The sequence below is a fragment of the Megascapheus bottae genome, chromosome 12 (assembly GCF_031878675.1).
Source record: "Megascapheus bottae isolate mThoBot1 chromosome 12, mThoBot2.hap1, whole genome shotgun sequence".
NCBI lineage: Eukaryota > Metazoa > Chordata > Mammalia > Rodentia > Geomyidae > Megascapheus > Megascapheus bottae.
In genome coordinates this window covers 16,038,536-16,062,541 of record NC_143520.1, presented here as the reverse complement: position 1 = coordinate 16,062,541, position 24,006 = coordinate 16,038,536, and the positions used below count along the sequence as shown (strand labels likewise).

The following is a 24,006-nucleotide window of genomic DNA, read 5'->3' as shown; positions in this document are numbered from 1 at the left end:
TGGGCATTGTACCTAAACATTTTTGCTAAAGGCTAATGCTGTACCACTAAGCAACAGCTCTGCCTCCATCTTTTTGGTGATTAACTTTTGATAAATCTCTTGGATTTTTTTGACAAGGCTAGCTTCAAACTGGTACCCTCAGATAGCCTCCTGAGTAGCTCATATTACAAGCATGAACTTGTTATTGGAGTCCAAGTCTTTGATGAGTTCAAGCCCAGTATTATCTCCCTCCATCTCTCTGTCTCTGTCTCTCTCTGTCTCTCTGTCTCTCTGTCTCTGTCTCTGTCTTTCTGTCTCTCTCTTTCTATTTTTCACACACACACACACACACACACACACACACACACACACGCACACATGGAAAAAAAGAAGCAAGAGAAAAGATAATAGGGACTTCCAGTGGAGTTATAAGAACAAACTTAATAGTTAAGGAAAAAGAACCAGGGTGTGTAAAAGCTTATGTCTTTGACAATGATGAATGGCTTCAGAGTATCTTCTTGAGTTTCCACTAAATATAGAATGTGTCATCTTTGATTCTTCTTTAGTGCCTCTGTCCCTTCCTACTTTCTTTCTTTCTTTCTTTTTTTTTTTTTTTGCCAGTCCTGGGGCTTGTACTGACAGTTTTGTTCAAGGCTAGTGCTCTGCCACTTGAGCCACAGCGCCATTCTGGCTTTATGTGTGTATGTGGTACTAATGAATTGAACCCATGGTTTTGTGTGTGCTAGGTGAGGGCTTCAAGTGTGCTAGGTGAGCACTTTAACTCTAGGCCCCTTCTCTTCCTTCTCTCTCTCCCTCTTTCCTGATAGTACTGGTCTTGAACTCAAGGCTATCTGTTAGCATTTTCATTGAAGGCCAGAGGCTCTGGCCTTGATGTTAAGTCTCGCAGATTTTCATGTCCAGGCTAGTTTTGATTTCACTGGAGCTTTGGGAGATTGATTATAATCGGATGAGGCTATGGAAGGGAAGCCCTCACTTCAGGATTGAACAGTTGTACTTGGTGATGACCTCTCTATTGTCTCCCCTGCCAACCGATAATAATCTTGTTTATAAGATACTGAAATTTTGTTTTAATTTAGTGTCCCAACTAGGTGAAGTCAGATGTTTCATTATTCACAAAATTTGGCTATTATTAAAGGAAAATCCGTGATATACTTTTGGAAGTGAGTTTCATTGGTGGAGACACACTTGCTAAATTACTGGGCCTAATGTGCAATGCTAGGGTGGGTTAGTCCCTAAATTTTTGCCATTTTAAGACAGGAGAGTCTTTTACGTTTGCATTTCTTTTAATTCTTTTTTCTTGTTTTTCTCCCAAGATTTTTTTCCTCAGTAGAGGAACTTTTGCCTGTGGCTACTTCCACCATGCTTTCCTGGAGTTTGAATTCCTGGATTCAAATTGAAATTGTAACTTAGTTTTGACCTAAGGCCATGGGGGTCTGCATCAAGGTGAAGCCTGTTGAAACCAGGTACAAATAAGGCATTGTTAGTAACCTCTTGACTCAGCCACCCTCAAGAAACAATTAGATTTCATGACCTTTCCTCCACCCTGGGGAGAGCTTGAGGGGCAATGCAGAACTGGTGAGCAACTGACCAATCAGAATGCTGGTACCTACCTACCAGTGTAGATATGCTACGGGCCATCCAATCAGAGCTCAGATTAGATTGTAGGTAGCCCCAAGAATGGGAGCCATTAGAGCAGAGACCTGAGGAGACCAAGCCACGAGGTGAAGGTCATTGGAGAAGACCCACTTCTGGCCTCAGCCTTACCGGTGAGGCCACCGGGCCTAAAGCGTCATTTGGGCCTAGTCTCCCAGACCAACCACAAGAAATTCTGTCTGTAGGGATTCATCCACAGTCTTCAGGGCAGTAAGTGAGAAACTAGTCTTTTGCTCTCTTTTTACCAAGTATTTGCCATTTTGTCTTCAGTTTTAGCTCTTTCTGCCAGACAATGTGGAGGCTTGAACTCAACTTGTGGCCCTTCTTTGGCTTTTGTAGTGTGCCCCCTTGGGCGGCCTTGGTAGTGGGGCCTGAACTAGAGACCTCTTGCTGTTGTGTTTTTTCTTTTCTTTATTTTTTGTGATGAGTTACTGGGGCTTGAACTCAAAGTCTCCGTTTGTTGGCTGTTTTCTGTTTTTTTTGGAGGGGGTGCATTCTTAGGGGGAAGGTTGAGGTACTGGGAGTTGAACTCAGAGCTGGTGAAGCAGGTTGGAACTGGGTGCAAACAAGTTATTGTTACTAACCTCTTGACTCTGTGCCCCTCAAGAAACATTTAGATTTCATAACCTTTTCCTCCACCTTTGGGGCGGGCCTTGGTGGGGTGGGGCGGGACAGAACTGGTGAGCAACTGACCAATCAGAATGCTGTTACCTAGGCTAGTAGAAGCCTAGATGTGCTGGGGGCCATCCAATCAGAGCGCAGCCTAGGTGGTAGTTAGCTCCAAGATTTGGTGCCACTACTTGAGGAGAAGAAGCCATGAGGTGAAGGCCCTTGGAGACAGCCCACTTCCGGCCTCAGCCTTACTAGTAAGGCCACTGGGCCTAAAGGGTCATTTGGGCCTAGGCTCCCAGACCAACAGCAAGAAATTTTCTGTGGGGCTTCATCCACAGTCTGCAGGGGGGTAAGTGAAAAACTACTCTTTTGCTCTCTTTTTGCCAAGTATGTTCCAGTTTTCCCTCAGTTTTAGCTCTTTCTGCCAAACAGTATGGAGGCTTGAACTCAACTAGTGTCTCTTCTTTGGCTTTGTAGTGTGTACCCTTGGGGCTGCCTTGGTAGTGGGGCATGACTAGAGGCCTCTTGCTCTTGTGGGGTTTGTTTTGTTTTGTGGTGAGTTACTGGGGTTTGAACTCAAAGTCTCCTTTTGTTGGTTGTTTTTGTTTTATGGAGTGGGTGCATTTTTCGGAGGAAAGTCTTGAGGAACTTGAGAATTGAACTCCAAGCAGGTTGAAACCTGGTGTCAATAAGGACTTGTTACTAACCTCTATACTCTGTCCCCCTCTAGAAACATCTAGGTTTCATAACCTTTCCTCCACAGTGGAGTGAGCTGGGGGTGGGGGCAGAACTGGTGAGCAACTGACCAATCAGAATGCTGTTACCTAGGCTGGTAGAAGCCTAGATGTGCCATGGGCCATCCAATCAGAGCTCAGATTAGATTGTAGGTAGCCCCAAGAATGGGAGCCATTAGAGCAGAGACCTGAGGAGACCAAGCCACGTGGTGAAGGCCATTGGAGAAGACCCACTTCTGGCCTCAGCCTTACCGGTGAGGCCACCGGGCCTAAAGCGTCATTTGGGCCTAGTCTCCCAGACCAACCACAAGAAATTCTGTCTGTAGGGATTCATCCACAGTCTTCAGGGCAGTAAGTGAGAAACTAGTCTTTTGTTCTCTTTTTACCAAGTATTTGCCATTTTGTCTTCAGTTTTAGCTCTTTTTGCCAGACAATGTGGAGGCTTGAACTCAACTTGTGGCCCTTCTTTGGCTTTTGTAGTGTGCCCCCTTGGGCGGCCTTGGTAGTGGGGCCTGAACTAGAGGCCTCTTGCTCTTGTGTTTTTTCTTTTCTTTTTTTGTGATGAGTTACTGGGGCTTGAACTCAAAGTCTCCGTTTTTTTGGAGCAATGCATTCTTAGGGGGAAAGGTTGGGGTAGTGGGAGTTGAACTCAGAGCTGGTGAAGCAGGTTGAAACTAGTTGCAAATAATGCATTGTTAGTAATGCCTTGACTCTGTCCCCTTCTAGAAACATCTAGATTTCATAACCTTTCTTTCACCCTTGGGGTGGAGCTTGGGGGGGCAGGGCAGAGCTGGTGAGCAACTAACCAATCAGAATGCTGTTACCTACCTACTAGCCTTAATGTGCTAGGGACCATCCAATCAGAGCACAGCCTATTTATAGGTAGCCCCAAGAGTTGGCGCCACTAGAGCGGAGACCTGAGGAGACCAAGCCACGTGGTGAAGGCCCTTGGAGAAGACCCACTTCTTGTCCTCCAGAACAACTGCAAGAAATTTTGTCTGTGGGGATTCTTCTACAGTCTTCAGGGGGGTAAGTGAAAAACTGGTCTTTTACTCTCTTTTTGCCAAGTATTTGCCATTTTTCTCCCATTTTTAGCACTTTATTCCAGACAGCTTGAACTCAACTAGTGGCTTTTCTTTGGCTTTTGTAGTGTGCGCTCTTGGTCTGCCTTTGTAGTGGGGCCTGAACTAGAGGCCTCTTGCTCTTGTGTTTCTTCTTTTCTTTTTTTTTGTGATGAGTTACTGGGGCTTGAACTCAAAGTCTCTCTTTGTTGCCTGTTTTTTGTTTCTTTTTTGGAGTAATGCATTCCTAGGGGGAAAGGTTGGGGTAGTGGGAGTTGAACTCAGAACTGGTGAAGCAGGTTGAAACTAGGTGCAAATAATGCATTGTTAGTAATGCCTTGACTCTGTCGCCTTCTAGAAACATCTAGATTTCATAACCTTTCTTCCACCCTTGGGGTGGAGCTTGGGGGGGCGGGGCAGAGCTGGTGAGCAACTAACCAATCAGAATGCTGTTACCTACCTACCAGCCTAAATGTGCTAGGGACCATCCAATCAGAGCACAGCCTATTTATAGGTAGCCCCAAGAGTTGGCGCCACTAGAGCGGAGACCTGAGGAGACCAAGCCACGTGGTGAAGGCCCTTGGAGAAGACCCACTTCTTGTCCTCCAGAACAACCGCAAGAAATTTTGTCTGTGGGGATTCATCTACTGTCTTCAGGGGGGTAAGTGAAAAACTAGTCTTTTACTCTCTTTTTGCCAAGTATTTGCCATTTTTCTCCCATTTTTAGCACTTTATTGCAGACAGCTTGAACTCAACTAGTGGCTTTTCCTTGGCTTTTGTAGTGTGCGCTCTTGGTCTGCCTTTGTAGTGGGGCCTGAACTAGAGGCCTCTTGCTCTTGTGTGTTTTTTTTTTTCTTTTTTTCTGAGTTGCTGGGGCTTGAACTCAAAGTATCTCTTCGTTGCCTCTTTTTTGGAGTTTTTGGAGGGGATGCATTCTTAAGGGGAAAGGTTGAGGCACTGGGAGTTGAACTCAGCTGGTGAAGCAGGTAGAAACTAGTTGCAAATAAGGCATTGTTTGTAGTGGGGCCTGAACTTGAGGCCTCTTGCTAGTATATGTGTGTATGGGTTTTTTTGTTGTTGTTTTGTTTTTTTTTGTGGTGAGTTACTGGGAATTGAACTCCAAGCCTCTTGCTTTTGTTGGGCCTAGTGTGTGTTGCCTCACAAGTGAGCACAAGGAACCCTAGGCTTCCAGCTCTTGGTTAGCACTATTTGGGGGAGGAAGGGTCTGGTGGTGGGCAGGGTGTCCAAGGCAGGCAGTCTGGCTGTGGAAACTCAGGGGTTCCTGCTTTTTTTTTCCCCCAGTCCTGGGTCTTGAACTCAGGGCCTGAGCACCGTCCTTGGGCTTTTCTCAAGGCTAGAGCTCTACCACTTGAGCCACAGCACCATTTCTGGCTTTTTTTTTCTGTTTGTGCTACTGAGGAAGTGAACCGGGGTCATTGTACATTCTAGGCAAGCACTCTACCAGTAGGGTAAACTCCTGGCCTTCCTGGGCTTTTTTGTGTGTGAAGTATTGGGGCTCGAAATCAGACCTTTGTGCGTGCACGTGTGAGTATGGTGAATTGCACCCTCATTGTGGTTTAGCTTGTGTGAGTGTGTGTGTGTGCCTGTGTGGTGAGGTCTCTTGTGTACGTGTAGTCAGACCTCTTGCTTTGGTTTTTTCCTGTGGTGCTTGTGCTAATAGCGCCTTTCTCTTTGTTATTGGGGCAAGTTACTTGAGCTGGAGCTCAGGCCTCTCAGTTTTTGACTTTTGTGTGTTTGTGATCTGGTGTTGGGGCTTGTAGTTATGCCTTTTGAACTTGCTTTGGTGTGAGTGTGTATGTGTGTTGTGAGGTACTGAGGCACTGACGCTTCAACTCAGAGCCTCCGGCTGCTCACCAGTGAGCTACTAATGGGGTTAAACGTAGCCTTTGGGTTCAGTAATGGAGGCTGAGGCTAGCCAAGGCCCAGTATTGATGCTTAAACTCAGTGAGGGCTTTCTTGGTTGTGTATTTGGAGGAGGGGGCAGGTGGTAGTTTCTTGTCCTGCATGCGCCCCCCCCTCACCTCATCCTCGCATGCACTTTCCTTAGGCAAGTTATGAGATACTGGGGTAGCCCTCCTGGCCTCAAACTTCTGGCTTTTTTGTTCTTTTTGTAGTTTTTGTGGAGGTGAGAGTCTCACAGACTCCGCTTCCCCACTGGCTTTGAACTGTGATAGGCAGATATCAGCCTCCTGAGTAGCTAGCATTCCCTGTGCAAGGCATTAGTGCCTGGCTTTGGAGGGAGGGGAGAGGGGGTGTAAAGTGCTGCCTCCTGCTCTAGTTTAGCTTTTGTGTGTGTGTGTGTGTGTGTGTGTGTGTGTCTGTGTGTGTGTGTGTGTGTGTGTGGTGAGGTATTTGACCATGCCTCTTGCTTTGTTTTTTTTTCCCCCCTCCCCGTGGTGCTGGTGCTAGTGCTAGTGTGGGTGCTTGAGCTTAGAGGACCTTTCTCTCTTTGTTATTGGGGCAAGTTAGTTAGGCTCCAGCTAAGACCTCAGTTTTTTACTTCTTGTGTGTGTGGTGAGATATTGGGGCTTGTATTTAGGCCTTTTGGCCTTGTTTGGCTATGTATGTGAGTTTTATGTGTTGTGAGCTACTGAGGCTTCAACTCAGAGCCTCTGGTGTGCTCACAAGTGAGCTACTAATGGGGTTTAAACTTGGCCTTGGGGTTCATTTAGCTGTTTTGGGTGGAGGTAGGTGCAGTAATGGAGGCTGAGGTGAACTGAGGACCAGTATTGATGCTTTAACTCAGGGCTTCTTTGGTTGTGTTTGGAGGGTGGTGGTATGTCTTGTCATGTCCTCTGGCACACTTGTTCCCCCCCCCCACCTCTGCTCAAGTGCTTGCCCTAAGCATGTTATGAGATTGGGACTAGCACTCAGGGTCTCTCACTGTGGCTTAGCACTTTGGGTTTTGTTTGTTTGTTTTTCCCATGCCTGGCCTTTGAAGTCAGGCTCTGGTTGCTTTGTCTGAGCTTCTTTTGTTCAAGACTAATGCACTACCATTTGATCCATAACTCAACTTCTGGCTTTTTTGTTGTTCATTTTGTAGTTTTTGTGGGGCTAACAGTCTCAGAGTTCACTTCCCTGACTGGCTTCGAACTGTGATACTCAGATATCAACCACTTGAGTAGCTAGAATTGCAGGTGCAAGGCACTAGTGCCTGGCTTTGGGTAGGTGGTGAAGTGATGCCCCTTGCTCTGGCTTAGCCTTGTGTGTGTGTGTGTGTGTGTGTGTGTGTGTGTGTGTGTGTGTGTGTGTGTGTGTGTGTGTGTGGTGAGGTATTTAGTCATGCCTCGTCCTTTGGTTTTTTGTTTTGTTTTGTTTTTTCCTCCCTGTAGTGCTAGTGCTAATGTGGGTGCTTGAGCTCATAGAACCTTTCTCTCCCTATTTTTGGGGCAAGTTACTTAACCTCCAGCTAAGGCCTCTCAGTTTTTTACTTTTTGTGTGTGCTGTGAGGTACTGAGGCTTGAACTCAGCCTCTGAAGTTCTCACAAGTGAGCTACTAATGGGGTTAAACTTGGCCTCTGAGTTCAGTTAGCTGTTTTGGGCTGGGTTAAATGAGGTGCAGTAATGGAGGCTGAGTTGAGGTGAGCCGAGGTCCAGTATTGATGCTTAAACTCAGTCAGGGCTTCTCACTGTGACTTAGCATTTTTTTCCCCAGGCCTGACCCTTGAACTCAGGCTCTGGGTGCTTTAAGCTTCTTTTGCTCAAGACTAATGCTCCAAGACTTGAGCCATAACTCCACTTCTGGCTTTTTTTTTTTGCTGGTCCTGGGGCTTGAACTCAGGGCCTGAGCACTGTCCTTAAGCTAGAGCTCTACCACTTGAGCCACAGCACCACTTCATTCTTTTTTCTATGTATGTGGTACTGAGGAATTGAACCTGGGTCTGCGTGCCTGCTAGGCAAGCACTCTACTACTAGGCCAAACTCCTGGCCCAACTTTTGGCTTTATTGTTATTATTCTTTTTGTAGTTTTTGTGGAAGTAAGAGTTCCACACTCTCCTGACTGGCTTTGAACTGTGATGCTCAGATATCAACATCCTGAGTAGCTAAGATTAAGGGCTTAGGGCACTGGTGCTTAGCTGTTTTTGTGTGTGTGTGTGTGTGTGTGTGTGAAGTGCTGCCTCTTGATCTGGCTTAGATTTGTGTGTGTGTTCGCGTGTGTGGTGAGGTATTTAGCCATGCCTCTTGCTTCAGTTTTATTTCTGTGTTGCTAGTGTGGGTGCTTGAGCTGACAGGACCTTTCTCTTCGTTCATTTGTTGTTCGGGCAAATTACTTCCACTGGAGCTCAGGCCTCAATTTTTTTACTTTTTGTGCGTGTGGTGAGGTATTAGGGCATGTACTTAGGCCTTTTGTCCTTGCTTGGCTTAGAGAGGGGGGATATTGCAGGGGGAGTATGGTGAGGTACTGTGGCTATGCTCCTGCATGCACTCTGCTCCCTGAGTTCTGCTCAAGTATTTTTTTATGTGTGTGGTGAGATACAGGGGCTAGAACTCAGGGCCTCTCAATGTGGCTTAGTGTTTGCTTTTTTCATTAACTTTTTTGGGGTTTTGTGTGTGTGTGTGTTTTACTAGGTCTCAAATTTAGGCCTCTTGTTCTTGGCACATGTGTGGATGCATGTTTGTGAGTACCTGCCATATATTACTGAGGCTTGAACTTAGACTTCTTGCTTCTAGCTTTAATTTTTGGCAGAAGAGGGATTGAACTCAGTGTCTTGCTGTTCTGTTGTGTTTTTGTGTATGTGTGTGATATGGTACTAGAGCATGAACTGACAGCCTCTAATTTTATTGGCTTTCTTGTGATGCAAATATGAGCTTGAGCTGAGGGTCTTTTGATTTCCTTCAGCTTTCTTGTGTGCACGGGTGCAGAGTAATCCTTAAGAGGCTTGAAGTCTGAGTTTGGGGCTTGATCTCAGGCCTCTTTTTTTTTTTTTTTCTTTTGCCTGTCCTGGGGCTTGAACTTAGGGCCTGAAGTCTGTTCTTAAGCCTCTGTGTGCTTAAGACTAGCACTCTACAACTTGAGCCACAGTGCCACACTGGCTTTTTTTTTTGTTTATATAGTATTGGGGAAATAAAACCCAGGGCTACATGCATGCTAGGCAAGTACTCTACCACTAAGCCACATTCTGGGCCAGGCCTCTTGCTTTGTCTGGGTGGTTTTGTTTTGTTTTGAGGTGCTAGGATATATGAACTTCTATTTTTTTGGTAGGTTGTAGGGACTTGAACTCTGGGCCTGGGTCTTGTCCCTGAGCTCTTCAGCTCAAGGCTACTGCCTAACTGCTTGAGCCATGGCATCACTTCTGGTTTCAGGTGGTTAATTAGAAATAAGAGTCTCAAACTTTAATGCCTGGGCTGACTTTGAACTAGGATCCTCAGATCTCAGCCTCTTGAGTAGCTAGGATTATAGGTGTGAGCTACTGTGCCCAGCTCCAGCTTTGTGTGTGTGTGTGTGTGTGTGTGTGTGTGTGTGTGTGTTGTTACTAGGACTTGAACTCAGAGGCTCTCCTTCTTGTTTGGCTTTGTTTTGCTTGTGTGTGTTGGAGTTATGAATGCCAGAACTCAGTCACGCCTTTTGTCCTTGTTTGGCTTTTGAGTTGACCTCCAACTCAGGGCCTATCACTCTGGCTTAGTGTGTGTGTGTGTGTGTGTGTGTGTGTGTGTGTGTGTGTGTGTGTGTGTATGTGTGTGTATGTGTGTGTATATGTGAGGGGGGGAGGTTGAGGTATTTGGACTTACACATTAGCCTCTTGGTTTTTTTTTTTTTTCAGCCCTGGGGTTTGAAGTCAGAGCCTGAGCACTGTTGTTGGGCTACAGCTCTACCACTTGAGCCACAGCACTACTTCCAGCTTTTTCTGTGTGGTATTGAGGAATAGCAACCAGGTCTTTGCGACTGCTAGGCAAACACTCTACCACTTCTTGGAGCATAGTTGGGCTGTGCTCCAGTCCCTTGGTTATTTTTTTGGTATTGTTAGTTTGAGGGCTTGAACCCAGGGCTCTTCTGTCTTCTACATTTGTATGTGTATATTTGTGTGTATGACTATTTGTATATGAGTAGTAAGGCTTAAAATCATTTTTTACTTGTAGAGGTATGGCTGATTAAATTCAAATTCAATGAGGGCTTCTTCCTTGTCTTTATTTTTTGCACTAAGTTACTGTGGCTTGACTTCACACCCTTGTTTCCCCGCCTCCCCCCCCCCCCCCCCCCCCGTGTCCTGGAGCTTGAACTCTGCCTGGGCACTGGCTCTGAGCACTTTGTTCAATACTAGCACTCAGCCACTGGAGCCACAGAACCACTTCCAGCTTTTTCTGTGTATGTGGTTTGGAGGAATCAATCCAAGGACTTCTTGAATGCTAGGCAAGTATTCTACCACCAAGCCACACTTGGGGCTTGAACTCAGAGCCTCTTGCTCTGACTCCCTGGTCTTTACTTTTTATATTGTATTTTTTATTGTTGGGGTTGTTGTATATTGGGGTTACAGTTACATTCATCAGGTAGGTGTATTACTTCTCACACACTGACATCCTTTCTCTTGTTTTTGTTCCCTTTTCCCTCCCCCCACCCCCTTCCAGTCATCTTGTCTTTACCTCTTCCCGTTCTTATTTTTAAATATGTGTGTGTGTGCACGCATATATGTGTGTGCATGTTTATATATACCCAGTTACAAAGTCAGATACAGTAACAATATGAGATTAACCATAAGGGCAAAAATAAGAGAAAAGTAAAATAGTACATTAAGAACAATCACATAAGATAAAGCTCTTGTTTCTGTATCCTAGAGTTCATTTCATTTCGTCTCATCCTTTATGACCTTATGTACCTAGGTTTTGAGCTATTGTAATCCTCTGCTGTGAGGGTCCTAGATGTGTTTACTAATTATTGCAAATGAGGGAAACCATTGAACCTATGTTCCTTTGGGTCTGGCTAACTTCACTTAATATGATTTTTTCTGAGTCTTTCTATTTCCTTAAGAATGGTACCATGTCAGGCCTAGTGGTAGAATGCTTGCCTAGCATGCACCGAAGGCTGGGAAAAAAGCCAGAAGTGGTGCTGTGGTTCAAGTGGTAGAGTTCTAGCCTTGAGAAAATCCAAGGAAAGTATTCAGGCCCTGAGCTCAAGGCCAGGATTTGCAAAAAACAATAAAAATAAACATAAAAAAAACATTGGTATGATATCATTCTTTCTGATGGTAGCATAGAATTCCATTGTGTATAAGTACCCACATCTTCTTGAACTATTTGGGTTGGTTTCATATTTTCGCTATGCTGCAGTAAACATCGTTGTGCTTGTGGCCTTAGTTTGTCCTTGTTTCTGGATATTTGGGTAAAAGTCAAGGAATGGAATTTCTGGGTAATAGGGGAGCTCTATGTTTAGTCTTTTGAGAAATTGCCATATTGCTTTACATACTGGTTGAATGAGTTCACACTCTCACCAACAGTGTAGTATCAATCCCTTTTCTGTCTTTATTTTTTTGTGGTAAAGTTGCGAGGCTTCAATTTAGGCCTACTCTTAGTTGCCATTCTTTTGGTGGGTGAGTTATAGAGGCTTGCATTTAGGCATCTCGCAGTCTTTCCTGGCTTTAATTTTTGGTGCTTGGGGGATTGAACACAGGGCCTCTTGCTGTTATCTGTTTTGCTTTTAAAAAAAAAAATTGAAGCTGGGTGTGGTGGCTCCCCCTGTAATCCTAGCTACTCAGGAAGCTGAGATCTGAGAACTGAGATTCAAAGCCAGCCTGGGCACTGAAGTCCATGAGTATCTTATCTCCAGTTAACCACTAGAAAACCAGAGGTGTTTCTGTGGCTCAAGGTGTTGTGTGGTACCTTGTGTCAAAGAGCTCAGGGACAATGCTTAGACCCAGGGATAGGGTGGTAACCTTGAAGTGAAGAGCTCTGGGATAGTGCCCAGGCCCAGAGTTCAAGCCCCATGATCAATCACAGAAAGAAAAAAAATATGAGGTTCTAGAACCTATCAAAGCATTCAAATCTTTATTTGGCTACTTTTTTTCTGGTGGTAGTATGAGGGCTTGAACTCAGGGCCTTTTGCCCTCCAGGTTTTTTTGTGTGTGTATTCACATGCCTGCCTTTGGGTGTAGCAAAAATAGGTGCTTGAACTCAGGCCTCTTGCTCTTATTTGGCTGTGTGTGTGTGTGTGTGTGTGTGTGTGTGTGTGCGCGTGCGCACGCGCGTGTGCGTATGCGTGCGCGTGTGCGTGTGTGTGTGTTGCTGTATCTGCACACGTGTGTGTGTGCATGGTGCATGTGGGCACATGCGCTTTATGTGTATGTAGTATCAGGAATCAGTTTATGCCCCTCTTGTAAGGCCTTTTTCTGTCTTTTTTTTCCCCCCTTCCAGTCAGTACTGAAATTAGGGCCTGAACAATGTCCTTAGGTTTTCCTCAAGGCTCTACCACTGAACAACACCACATTAAGCTTTTCTATATATGTGGTACCAAGATATAAAACCCAGAGTCTTCATGCATACTACACAAGTACACTACTACTAGGCCAAACTCCCAGCCCTCTTTTGTTTTTCTTGTGGTAAGGTATTAAGAGTTTGAGCTTGGTCCTTGGCTTGGCTTTTGTGGGGACACGTTGTGGTAGGGGCCTAAATTCTATCCCTTAGCTTTTGCCCAAGGCTGGTATCATTTAGGACACGCCTCTACTTCTGTTTTTTTTTTTCCTACTTATTTTCAAAGCTTTTCCTGCTTGAGCTATCTTTGAATTATAGTCCTTGCATCTTAGTTTCCTAAGTAGCTAGGAATCACAGGTATCAGTACCAGTGCTTTTTTAATTGTTTTGTATATGTATATGTGTGTATGCTGGTCCTGAGATTTGAACTCAGACCCTGGGCACTGTCCCTGAGATTTTTTTTCCAAAGTGCTCTACAACTTGGCCACTACTCTCAGCATTTTCTGAGTAGTTTATTGGAGATGTGAGTAGGCTCACTACTTTTCCTATCCAGGTTGACTTCATTACGTTTCAACCACCTGAGTAGTAAGGATTACAGGCAAGAGTCTCACCATTGCCTTTTATTTACATTATCAGGTACAGCTAACAGGCTTGCAGGAGTAAGTCTTTTTTGTCCTATTTTAGATGACTTGTTCTTTCATTCTATTGCTTGAGTCTTGACTGTGTCTGTGAGAAGGACATGACTAGCTTTTGGGGAAAATTTTGGCCTCTTATCTGTTATGGTTATCTTTGGTGCCCACCAGTTTTCAAAGGAGAGTTTATTTCTTGGGTGTCGACTCTTGTTTGATCAAGGCCCAGGAGAAATCCTCTTGTTATTGGCTGCATCTCTTTAATGGATATCCTGCTCCTACAATATTAAGTTAATACGAACAGGAAAGAATTACAACAACAGATTGGGGTTACTATCCATTTAGAGGAAGGGACTCCAAAAGTAAGAGAGATACAAAATATTTGAGGGTTGCTTTTCTTTTTCTTTTATATTGTGCTTTTACCTGGGAATGATATCAAAAAGTATGGAGATGGGATGTTAAGATTAAGGAATAAAAAGGCTATCAGGATAAAATGCAGAAGATGTAAAAAGATGCAGAGCATTGTCTGGAGGACTTGATGTGGAAATAAGTGGGTTACAACGTGGAAATCACCCAAGTGTTCGGAAATCAAATTAATGAGTTCAAGTTCTCTAGTTAAGGTTGTGTTAAAAATGTTATGCTTTTGGTAACTGGCTTGTACCAATTTAAATTACATAAGTTTTATGTGTAAATGTACCGGTATCTTGAAAGGAAGGAGGTCAACCAGGCACCAGTAGCTCATGCCTGTAAGCCTAGCTACTCATGGGACTGAGATCTGAGGGACGGCATAAAAAGCCTAACTGAACAGCAAAGTCTCTGATGCTTGGCTTCAGTTAACCACCAGAAAACCTGGAGTGGTACTGTGGCTTAACGCGATAGACTTATCCTTGAGCAAGAGAGCTCAGGGACAGCTCCCATTTCCTGAGTTCAAGCTCCATGACCAACCAAAAAAACTGTAACGATTTCTCTGTATGATCATTACCATTTTTCTCATAATGTGTATAAGAGATCTGAGGTTTTGTTTTGTGTCCTGGAGTGCAATAGAGACATATTTGAAAGGAAATATAGGAGTCTTATATGGAGGGCCCCAATGGTCAGGGTTCATTGAGTAGGAATTCAGGGCCACCCACAGATGCAGGTCTATTGCTCAGTTTTCATCTCCTACCAGATTGAAGGACATGGGGGGAATCCTATTGTCTCAGAAATCTGGAGTAGGTGGAGTAACAGAAGCTGTGCTTGGCCATGCTTATGGGAAAGCAACTACTTTTGTCCACCTGACCCTCATAGGCATCGATACAATGTGATTGCTTCATTTTGAGGTCAAGTTATTGGAAATGACTAAGATAATTGTTTTTTGCCAGTCTAAGGTCTGAATCCTTGGGATATAGGCAAATGTTAAGAGGTGTCTTTTCTTTTCCTTGTCCACTGAGATATATCCTGAGACACTGGGATTCCTCTGGTTCACAAAGAAAACAAAAGTGGCTGTTTTAATTCAAGTGGCAAATGAGTAATGGCAATATCTTTTAAATGGCCACCTTATAATTTAAGAGGTATGATGGCTAATTGTTACTGACTTTTTTCTAGGTTTGATTTTTTTTGCTTCCCATATGTTAGACTTCCAGGATACAAGGCTCCTGAAGACACCATACCAAGTAGGTGTCCCCTAATGATACCAGCCCATCACATGGTTATATTCATGTTTCTAATTTTAATGGAAAAAGTCCAGTGGTCCTAACTATGCCATCAATATTTATTAGTAGCCTAAAATACTATATGCAGTGTATATAACTACATTGTCTAATCAGTATTTACATGTTTGAAATGTAAAACAATAATTACATCCAGTTCTATAGTTATTAAGATGGTATTCTCTCACAAGAATGATGGGTTTAGCGAAAATGAGCCTTAATGTTATTCGTGTTTAAAAAATATATATAAGCCTGGCACAGTGCCTCATTCTTCTCTTCCTACCATTCAGGAGGCTAAGATCTGAGGATCATATTTTAAACAGAGCGTGGGCACTAAAGTCCATGAGACTGTTGCCTCCAATTAATCACCAGAAAGCAAAGTGGCACTGTGACTCCAGGTATAGGGCTGTACCCTTGAGCTGAAGAGCTCAGGGATAGCAACCAGGACATGAGTTCAAGCCCCATATCCTACCGGAAAAAAAAAAAGCGCTAAGTTTTATCTACTATGCGAAGGAATAGTTGACTGAAAGCTGAAATTGCTGAAACTATTTGCCAATTATTACAATTACAGCTGTTAAAGAGATGAATGATCCTATAGATGAAATGGTATATATTAACTTTCAAATGAACCGTGACAACACTCATCGCTCCTCTAACAGTGAATTTCACCATTCAACATTTCCTCAAAGAAAGGTAAGTGCCTGCACTATTTTAGCCTTGTACACAACACTAGTAAACCTATGGATGACCCTGTAATGTATAGAAGTTTAGCAGAATTGTTACCTGTATTAATAGCTGAGATTATACGTATAGACAAATTATGCTCTCTGTGTCTTGTAGCAACCTTTTTTTTTACATTTTATTTTATTGTTGGGCTAATGTATACAAGGGTTAATGTTGCATTCATCAGATAATGATTGCATTATTTCACAAACCCTGATAGCTCTTCTAGTGTCTTTGTCCCACTTTCCTTCCCCACAATCGTCTTGTTTCCCCCATTCCCTTCCCTATTTCAAAGAAATGTGCTACATAATTTTAAAAAAGGTATATTGATATTAGTTACCAGGATGTAAAAGAAAAATCAACAGATATTCTTTTCTTAAATAAATAATGATTTTAAGACATGACAAAAAAGCAGAGTTTAATTTAACTCCAATTATCTAACCACATTTTGATTAAAGGAAAACTGACAATAGTGAAGATTTCTCAGGTGCATTCTCAATATAATTACCTGAAATACTTTCTTCATATACATAAACCAATCATCCTCTACAGACATTAGGATTCACCCACCCTACTCTTAACTTTACACCATGCAAAAACAATTTGAGATCCTGCAATATAAACTCTTTGACAGGAAAACTAAGAAGGCAGCCTTGGTTATGTAATGGGAGATACTTAACACTTAAGAGTTTCTGCAATTGATTATGTATTATTTTTATTACACAAAAAATATTTCTTAGAAAAGAGAAAAAGACACAGTGACAGAGGTACCCCCAAGAATGACTTTTTTGATGGGGAGGCATGGCCCTAGCAGGGCCCTTTGCTGTGTGCACTTTCCCTGCACTGTCCACTGCCCCAGGAAAGGTCCATGGGCTCCTTGCCCATATAACAGCCAGGTGACCATGCCTGACCGATGATGTAGGGGAGGGAGTTACCAGCTCTAGTCCCATATGGAGGCCTTGGCTTCCCTCTGGATCCAGATGCTTTGGAGGACCGGGGCCCCATCCCGAAAGGGCACCCTGTCCTCCTGGCCCTGTAGCCCAGGCCTCTGTGGCCCAGTGGGGTCCTCTACGTGATAGCCAGCGGGCAGGCCTCCCCTTCCTTGGCGTCCTTCCCTCATCCCTTGCAGATTCTCTCCTTCCCTACCCCTCTCTGCTTAGGCTTTGGGCTGGTCCTGCAGACCTCCCCCTGCTCCCCCTGTTCCCCCTGCTCCCCCATTGCCCCATCCCCATCCCATAGCCCCTTCCTTGCTTCTGGGTTCCTGAGGGTGCCACCATCTTCTTGGAGGCTTCATGAGCTTGCAGCCCTTGGTTTCCTTCCATCCCCTCCCCTGGGGCAGGTCCAGGCTTCTTCTGCCAGGTCTCCCCACCCTGGGGAGATTGCATGGCCCTTGCGTTTCCAGCTTCCCTCTCTGTTCTTCTGCCCTGGTATGCTTTGTTCTCCCACAGACCCCACTTGGTACTTTGGTCTCCCACCAAGCTGCCTGCTTCCCCTCCCTCCCTTGCTTTGGTGCTGCTGCTCCCAGCTCCTCCTGCTGTAGCCCTGCAGGCTTCCCTGCGGCTCCATCCCTATAAGGGCTTGGGCATCCACTGTACCAGGTGACCTTGGACATGGTGACGACCTGTGGTCTTCGAAGCTTGGCAGAACACCTCTGGCTAGGTGGCCAGCCCTGCTGATAGGCTTGCCGTGGTCTTGACCTAGGCCCCTTCCTAGTGCCTGCCTGCCCCCCTGGGCCTGCAAGGACACCCTGGAAATGCTTCCTGTTGGAGCTCTGTTTCCAAAGCCTCCTGGCCTTGAGCTCTCCCTTGCTCCAACCCGTGTACGCACTGGCCCTCATCCCGTGCCCATGGACCCCAGCGCACACGAGCTGACCGCTTCTGTGGTGGTTGGCTGGGCTCCCGCCTCAGGCTGGCTCACGCCCTGGCCCTTGCATGGCCCTTTGCAGTGTGCCCTTTCCCTGTACTGTCTGTCCACGGCTCCAGCCAAGATCCCTGGACTCCTTGCCCCTACCACCGCCAGGTGACCATGCCTGCCCCTTGATGGGGCGGGGGGCGGGGTACCGGCTCTAGTCCCCCCTTGCCCTTGGCCTGATTGGCTGCTGCTGCTCCTGCTCCCTTGGCCGCAAGTCGTGCCAGGTCAGTTTCTTGACTCTGGACTCTGCTCTCCCGCACGGGATGCCCTGGCTTCATGCCCCATTCCAATGCCCAGGGCCCCTTGAGGGCACCTATCCGATCTCGGCCCCATGGGAGAGGGTGGCCGCTCTGCTGGCCTGCATCCCTACCTCTCCCATTACCTGGGGAGCCTAGTATCTTCCTAAAAATCACGCCACATTCCATTGTCTCCTAGGACTTCCAACTGTGGTGTGATGGCTCCTGGTCTGGCTCCTTGCTTGAGCCTTGTCTAAGGCCCCAGCCCCAGCCCCTGCCCAGCCCCAGCCCCAGCCCAGCCCCAGCCCCTGCCCAGCCCCAGCCCCAGCCCAGCCCCAGCCCCAGCCCCTGCCCAGCCCCAGCCCCAGCCCCAGCCCCAGCCCTAGCCCCAGCCCCAGCCCTAGCCCCAGCCCCAGCCCCAGCCCCAGCCCAATCCCTGCCCTAGCCCCAGCCCCAGCCCCAACCCCAGCCCAGCCCCACACTTGAGGCCTTATTTCTGGACTCATTTCAAATCCCTTCCCCTGCCCATTTGTCCCGACCAGCCTCTGGCCTTGCGATTCAGCAAACCTTCCTCTTTTCAGATTCCTGGCCTTTACCTTGGCCCTTGTTTCTCCCCTGGCCCTTGTGGCATTATCCCTGTGCGTGCCCCGGTCCAGTTGTCTTCAAGGGTGCCTGGACCTGTCCTGGGAAGATTTCCTCCGGCCACTGACCTGATCCAGTTGTCCCGGTGCCCCTTGTGGGCAGCTATCCGATCACGGCCCCATTGCAGAGGGTGGCCGCTCTGCTGGCCTGCATCCCTACCTCTCCCATTGCCTCGGGAGCCTAGTATCTTCCTGAAATCATGCCACATTGCATTGTCTCCTAGGACTTCCAACTGTGGTGTGATGGCTCCTGATCTGGCTCCTTGCTGAGCCTTCTCTAATGCCACAACCCCAGCCCCTGCCCAGCCCCAGCCCCTGCCCAGCCCCAGCCCCTGCCCAGCCCCAGCCCCAGCCCCAACCCCAGCCCCAGCCCTTGCCCCAGGCCCAGCCCCTGCCCCTGCCCCTGCCCCTGCCCCTGCCCCTGCCCCAGCCCCAGCCCAATCCCAGCCCTAGCCCCATCCCCAGAATTGCGGCCTTATTTCTGGACTCATTTCAAGTCCCTTCCCCTGCCCATTTGTCCCGACCAACCTCTGGCCTTGCGATTCAGCAAACCTTCCTCTTTTCAGATTCCTGGCCTTTACCTTGGCCCTTGTTTCTCCCCTGGCCCTTGTGGCATTATCCCTGTGCGTGCCCCGGTCCAGTTGTCTTCAAGGGTGCCTGGACCTGTCCTGGGAAGATTTCCTCTGGCCACTGACCTGGTCCAGTTGCCCCGGTGCCCCTTGTGGGCCCCTATCCGATCAAGGCCCCATGGGAGAGGGTGGCCGCTCTGCTGGCCTGCATCCCTACCTCTCCTATTGCCTTGGGAGCCTAGTATCTTCCTGAAAATCATGCCACATTCCATTGTCTCCTAGGACTTCCAACTGTGGTTTGATGGCTCCTGAGCCTTGTCTAATGCCCCAACCCCAACCCCAGCCCCAGCCCCAGCCCCAGCCCCTGCCCAGCCCCAGCCCCAGCCCCAGCCCCAGCCCCTGGCCCTGCCCCTGCCCCTGCCCCTGCACCTACCCCTACCCCTGCCTCAGCCCCAGCCCAATCCCAGCCCTAGCCCCAGCCCCAGACTTGCGGCCTTATTTCTGGACTCATTTCAAGTCCCTTCCCCTGCCCATTTGTCCCGACCAGCCTCTGGCCTTGCGATTCAGCAAACCTTCCTCTTTTCAGATTCCTGGCCTTTACCTTGGCCCTTGTTTCTCCCCTGGCCCTTGTGGCATTATCCCTGTGCGTGCCCCGGTCCAGTTGTCTTCAAGGGTGCCTGGACCTGTCCTGGGAAGATTTCCTCCGGCCACTGACCTGGTCCAGTTGACTTGTTGACTGCCTTGCTTTGGAAGTGACAGGGTCCTGTCCCAAGTCCTTGAAAGATGCCACCTTTGCAGAGCTCTTGTGCTGGGGACCTGATCCTGGCCCTTGACCCGGCCTCTGGCCCGTCCTAGGCCCTTGTGGCCCGAGGGGGGCACTTGATGGTTGTGTAGCAGCCCAGCACATTCCCAGGGCCTGGGCGCTGACCCGAAGGAGGCTTTGGCTTCCCTCTGGATCCAGATGCTTTGGAGGACCGGGGCCCCATCCCGAAAGGGCACCCTGTCCTCCTGGCCCTGTAGCCCAGGCCTCTGTGGCCCAGTGGGGTCCTCTACGTGATAGCCAGCGGGCAGGCCTCCCCTTCCTTGGCGTCCTTCCCTCATCCCTTGCAGATTCTCTCCTTCCCTACCCCTCTCTGCTTAGGCTTTGGGCTGGTCCTGCAGACCTCCCCCTGCTCCCCCTGTTCCCCCTGCTCCCCCATTGCCCCATCCCCATCCCATAGCCCCTTCCTTGCTTCTGGGTTCCTGAGGGTGCCACCATCTTCTTGGAGGCTTCATGAGCTTGCAGCCCTTGGTTTCCTTCCATCCCCTCCCCTGGGGCAGGTCCAGGCTTCTTCTGCCAGGTCTCCCCACCCTGGGGAGATTGCATGGCCCTTGCGTTTCCAGCTTCCCTCTCTGTTCTTCTGCCCTGGTATGCTTTGTTCTCCCACAGACCCCACTTGGTACTTTGGTCTCCCACCAAGCTGCCTGCTTCCCCTCCCTCCCTTGCTTTGGTGCTGCTGCTCCCAGCTCCTCCTGCTGTAGCCCTGCAGGCTTCCCTGCGGCTCCATCCCTATAAGGGCTTGGGCATCCACTGTACCAGGTGACCTTGGACATGGTGACGACCTGTGGTCTTCGAAGCTTGGCAGAACACCTCTGGCTAGGTGGCCAGCCCTGCTGATAGGCTTGCCGTGGTCTTGACCTAGGCCCCTTCCTAGTGCCTGCCTGCCCCCCTGGGCCTGCAAGGACACCCTGGAAATGCTTCCTGTTGGAGCTCTGTTTCCAAAGCCTCCTGGCCTTGAGCTCTCCCTTGCTCCAACCCGTGTACGCACTGGCCCTCATCCCGTGCCCATGGACCCCAGCGCACACGAGCTGACCGCTTCTGTGGTGGTTGGCTGGGCTCCCGCCTCACGCTGGCTCACGCCCTGGCCCTTGCATGGCCCTTTGCAGTGTGCCCTTTCCCTGTACTGTCTGTCCACGGCTCCAGCCAAGATCCCTGGACTCCTTGCCCCTACCACCGCCAGGTGACCATGCCTGCCCCTTGATGGGGCGGGGGGCGGGGTACCGGCTCTAGTCCCCCCTTGCCCTTGGCCTGATTGGCTGCTGCTGCTCCTGCTCCCTTGGCCGCAAGTCGTGCCAGGTCAGTTTCTTGACTCTGGACTCTGCTCTCCCGCACGGGATGCCCTGGCTTCATGCCCCATTCCAATGCCCAGGGCCCCTTGAGGGCACCTATCCGATCTCGGCCCCATGGGAGAGGGTGGCCGCTCTGCTGGCCTGCATCCCTACCTCTCCCATTACCTGGGGAGCCTAGTATCTTCCTAAAAATCACGCCACATTCCATTGTCTCCTAGGACTTCCAACTGTGGTGTGATGGCTCCTGGTCTGGCTCCTTGCTTGAGCCTTGTCTAAGGCCCCAGCCCCAGCCCCTGCCCAGCCCCAGCCCCAGCCCAGCCCCAGCCCCTGCCCAGCCCCAGCCCCAGCCCAGCCCCAGCCCCAGCCCCTGCCCAGCCCCAGCCCCAGCCCCAGCCCCAGCCCTAGCCCCAGCCCCAGCCCTAGCCCCAGCCCCAGCCCCAGCCCCAGCCCAATCCCTGCCCTAGCCCCAGCCCCAGCCCCAACCCCAGCCCAGCCCCACACTTGAGGCCTTATTTCTGGACTCATTTCAAATCCCTTCCCCTGCCCATTTGTCCCGACCAGCCTCTGGCCTTGCGATTCAGCAAACCTTCCTCTTTTCAGATTCCTGGCCTTTACCTTGGCCCTTGTTTCTCCCCTGGCCCTTGTGGCATTATCCCTGTGCGTGCCCCGGTCCAGTTGTCTTCAAGGGTGCCTGGACCTGTCCTGGGAAGATTTCCTCCGGCCACTGACCTGATCCAGTTGTCCCGGTGCCCCTTGTGGGCAGCTATCCAATCACGGCCCCATTGCAGAGGGTGGCCGCTCTGCTGGCCTGCATCCCTACCTCTCCCATTGCTTCGGGAGCCTAGTATCTTCCTGAAATCATGCCACATTGCATTGTCTCCTAGGACTTCCAACTGTGGTGTGATGGCTCCTGATCTGGCTCCTTGCTGAGCCTTCTCTAATGCCACAACCCCAGCCCCAGCCCCAGGCACAGCCCCTGCCCAGCCCCAGCCCCTGCCCAGCCCCAGCCCCAGCCCCAGCCCCAGCCCCAGCCCTTGCCCCAGGCCCAGCCCCTGCCCCTGCCCCTGCCCCTGCCCCTGCCCCTGCCCCAGCCCCAGCCCAATCCCAGCCCTAGCCCCATCCCCAGAATTGCGGCCTTATTTCTGGACTCATTTCAAGTCCCTTCCCCTGCCCATTTGTCCCGACCAACCTCTGGCCTTGCGATTCAGCAAACCTTCCTCTTTTCAGATTCCTGGCCTTTACCTTGGCCCTTGTTTCTCCCCTGGCCCTTGTGGCATTATCCCTGTGCGTGCCCCGGTCCAGTTGTCTTCAAGGGTGCCTGGACCTGTCCTGGGAAGATTTCCTCTGGCCACTGACCTGGTCCAGTTGCCCCGGTGCCCCTTGTGGGCCCCTATCCGATCAAGGCCCCATGGGAGAGGGTGGCCGCTCTGCTGGCCTGCATCCCTACCTCTCCTATTGCCTTGGGAGCCTAGTATCTTCCTGAAAATCATGCCACATTCCATTGTCTCCTAGGACTTCCAACTGTGGTTTGATGGCTCCTGAGCCTTGTCTAATGCCCCAACCCCAACCCCAGCCCCAGCCCCAGCCCCAGCCCCTGCCCAGCCCCAGCCCCAGCCCCAGCCCCTGGCCCTGCCCCTGCCCCTGCCCCTGCACCTACCCCTACCCCTGCCTCAGCCCCAGCCCAATCCCAGCCCTAGCCCCAGCCCCAGACTTGCGGCCTTATTTCTGGACTCATTTCAAGTCCCTTCCCCTGCCCATTTGTCCCGACCAGCCTCTGGCCTTGCGATTCAGCAAACCTTCCTCTTTTCAGATTCCTGGCCTTTACCTTGGCCCTTGTTTCTCCCCTGGCCCTTGTGGCATTATCCCTGTGCGTGCCCCGGTCCAGTTGTCTTCAAGGGTGCCTGGACCTGTCCTGGGAAGATTTCCTCCGGCCACTGACCTGGTCCAGTTGACTTGTTGACTGCCTTGCTTTGGAAGTGACAGGGTCCTGTCCCAAGTCCTTGAAAGATGCCACCTTTGCAGAGCTCTTGTGCTGGGGACCTGATCCTGGCCCTTGACCCGGCCTCTGGCCCGTCCTAGGCCCTTGTGGCCCGAGGGGGGCACTTGATGGTTGTGTAGCAGCCCAGCACATTCCCAGGGCCTGGGCGCTGACCCGAAGGAGGCTTTGGCTTCCCTCTGGATCCAGATGCTTTGGAGGACCGGGGCCCCATCCCGAAAGGGCACCCTGTCCTCCTGGCCCTGTAGCCCAGGCCTCTGTGGCCCAGTGGGGTCCTCTACGTGATAGCCAGCGGGCAGGCCTCCCCTTCCTTGGCGTCCTTCCCTCATCCCTTGCAGATTCTCTCCTTCCCTACCCCTCTCTGCTTAGGCTTTGGGCTGGTCCTGCAGACCTCCCCCTGCTCCCCCTGTTCCCCCTGCTCCCCCATTGCCCCATCCCCATCCCATAGCCCCTTCCTTGCTTCTGGGTTCCTGAGGGTGCCACCATCTTCTTGGAGGCTTCATGAGCTTGCAGCCCTTGGTTTCCTTCCATCCCCTCCCCTGGGGCAGGTCCAGGCTTCTTCTGCCAGGTCTCCCCACCCTGGGGAGATTGCATGGCCCTTGCGTTTCCAGCTTCCCTCTCTGTTCTTCTGCCCTGGTATGCTTTGTTCTCCCACAGACCCCACTTGGTACTTTGGTCTCCCACCAAGCTGCCTGCTTCCCCTCCCTCCCTTGCTTTGGTGCTGCTGCTCCCAGCTCCTCCTGCTGTAGCCCTGCAGGCTTCCCTGCGGCTCCATCCCTATAAGGGCTTGGGCATCCACTGTACCAGGTGACCTTGGACATGGTGACGACCTGTGGTCTTCGAAGCTTGGCAGAACACCTCTGGCTAGGTGGCCAGCCCTGCTGATAGGCTTGCCGTGGTCTTGACCTAGGCCCCTTCCTAGTGCCTGCCTGCCCCCCTGGGCCTGCAAGGACACCCTGGAAATGCTTCCTGTTGGAGCTCTGTTTCCAAAGCCTCCTGGCCTTGAGCTCTCCCTTGCTCCAAC

The 24,006-nt window shown here is 49.6% G+C and overlaps 1 long non-coding RNA gene across 1 annotated transcript in view; it reads left to right on the top strand.

Moving 5' to 3' along the window:
* The first annotated feature begins 14,700 nt into the window (after positions 1-14,700).
* Positions 14,701-24,006, top strand: part of LOC150056273 (uncharacterized) — a 43,283-nt gene continuing 33,977 nt past the window's right edge. Inside the window, exons 1-2 of the long non-coding RNA XR_016537306.1 lie at positions 14,701-14,761; positions 15,369-15,490. This is a non-coding gene — a long non-coding RNA (uncharacterized LOC150056273). The remainder of the gene's footprint in view (positions 14,762-15,368; positions 15,491-24,006) is intronic.